Source organism: Mesocricetus auratus, unplaced genomic scaffold (genome assembly GCF_017639785.1).
Source record: "Mesocricetus auratus isolate SY011 unplaced genomic scaffold, BCM_Maur_2.0 Super-Scaffold_100022, whole genome shotgun sequence".
In the NCBI taxonomy this organism is placed as follows: domain Eukaryota; kingdom Metazoa; phylum Chordata; class Mammalia; order Rodentia; family Cricetidae; genus Mesocricetus; species Mesocricetus auratus.
Window position 1 is genome coordinate 29,162,248 of NW_024429203.1, and position 2,323 is coordinate 29,164,570.

Below are 2,323 nucleotides of genomic sequence, written 5' to 3' on the forward strand. Positions count from 1 at the left end.
CATGGTATGTGTGCCCCCCAAAAAACTAAATAAATGTGAAATAAATTATTATGCTTGTGTTAAAAAATTCAATCATCAGAGTGAGTTGCCAGGGAGATGCCATGTAGGAGCTGAGGGAGCAAGAGGTCCAGGCATCACCCGTAAGCCAAGACCATGTGGAGATACATAGATCAATAGAAATGGGTTAATGATCAAGAGAGAGCTAGCCAATAAGAAGCCTGAGCTACATGACAAACACTTTATAATTTAAAAAATTAATCATCATAATAAAAGCAGAAGAGGTTGGAGAGTTGGCTCAGTTCAGAGCATTGGCTGTTCTTCCAGAAGACCTGGGTTTGATTGCCAGCACCTACAGGGGCTCTGACAGTAAGAGCCTCTACTAGACAGCAGAGGCTAACAGAAAGTCCAGTGCCAGAATGGGTTACTTCTTTAGGAGTTACTGGCCAGCAAAGTCCCATAGACCCAACCCCACCCCTCAACATTACAGGCTATTGCCATTGCTCTTGGTTACCTTCCAGAATTTGATGGCAAAAACCCTTTTTGCTAAAGATACCACATGCTTGAGTCAGAAAACATGATGAAATAAAACTGGTACTGACCTGGAAGTTTCATCCCTACTAGCTAGCTTTCATAGCACTGGAAAGTACAATGCACAGTTCCAGAGGATAAAATCATCATTAACAATACACAACTGTGAACCCTACAAGCTACAATAATGACTGACCTGGAAATACATGCATTAGTGCACTAGAATCACAAACATCCACTGGTACAAAGAGTAATTGTGATGGATTCAATGACAATGGCCTCCATAGGCTCATAAGCTTGCATGCTTAGTCCACAGCTGATTAACTGTTTGAGATGGATTAGCAGGTATGGCCTTGTTGGAGGCATATTGCTAGGGGTGGGCTTTGAGGTTTCAAAAGCCCATGCCATGCCCAGTCTCTATCTTTCTCTGTCTCTCTCTGTGTTTCTGTCTCTGTCTCAGTCTCTGTCTCTGTCTCTGTCTCTGTCTCTGTCTCTCTCTCTCTCTGTGTGTGTGTGTGTGTGTGTGTGTGTGTGTGTGTGTGTGTGTGTCTTCTGCCTGCAGATCAGGATGCTGAGCCACCATGTTCCTTACCATGATGATCATAGTCTAATCCTCTGAAATGTAAGCAAGCCCCCAATTAAATGCTCTCTTTTCTAAGTGTTGCCTTGGTCATGATTTCTCTTCACAGCAATAGAACAGTGACTATGACAATAACCAACCACTTTCCAATTGGATTTAAGTCCTGCTCCACAAGATAAAATCCATACCTGGCACCATTATTAGGCTACGATTAGACAGGTCATAGGCCCTAGGAGAGAACCTACTACTAGCAGTCTGCTAAGTAGACAGTATTAAACTCTCCTACTGACTTACTGCTATATCCATAAACCAACACATCTCTTGACCTTCATCTAAGAAGCTTCTCTTTATGGTACATGGTGATGACTACAGATCCACAACTGACCAAGGTACACAGAATAAGAGACTGCAAAATGTTCAGCCCTGAAGGGAACACTTATAACATACATGCACACACACACACACACACACACACACACACACACACACACACACACACACGGCTTGGGGATCATTACAGAAGAGGAGGTAGAAAGAATTTAAGAGACATAGGTAGTAGAAAACCCTAAGGAAGCAGTGTCTTCTGGACACATCTAGGCAGCTGCACATATGAGCTCACAGCAATTGCAACAGTATACACAAAACTTGTGCAAGCCCAAGCCAGACCAAATCCCAGCATGGAGAGAGGAGTGGTCACACAATCCCACTACTAACTGTAATGATATTGGCAATTGTTGCTGGCAGAGGGAGAGACAGTTTTCTCTAAGAGAGTAGGCCCTGGTAAGTCAACTGTGTTCCAGTGGGAGACAGCACATCCTAAAGTATTTAGGCAACATAAATTGGTCTTGAAGGGGAAGAGGGGGAAATTCAAAGCCAGGGGAGGGTCTGGGAAGAGCTTGGGGACAGAGGAAGAAAAGGAGGAATGAGAAACTTCAGAAAATATCTAGTTTAAGGATTCCATTTACAGGTAAAAGAACTAAACCTAGAGATGAGTGTGATTCTAAACAGTAACGACCAGCATTTGAGCCCCAAAATGTTCTAGTTAATTAATTCTAAAAATACATACTAGATGTGATAAAATTTCAATAGTGAACCATTTGTCATTCATTTACCTATTTAACAACAACAAAAAAGTCACTGAATGCTATTTACTAGATATGTTCCTTGGAAGAAAGGCTTTGCTCCACAGAAATTTCCCACTAGCAAGAGTATAAC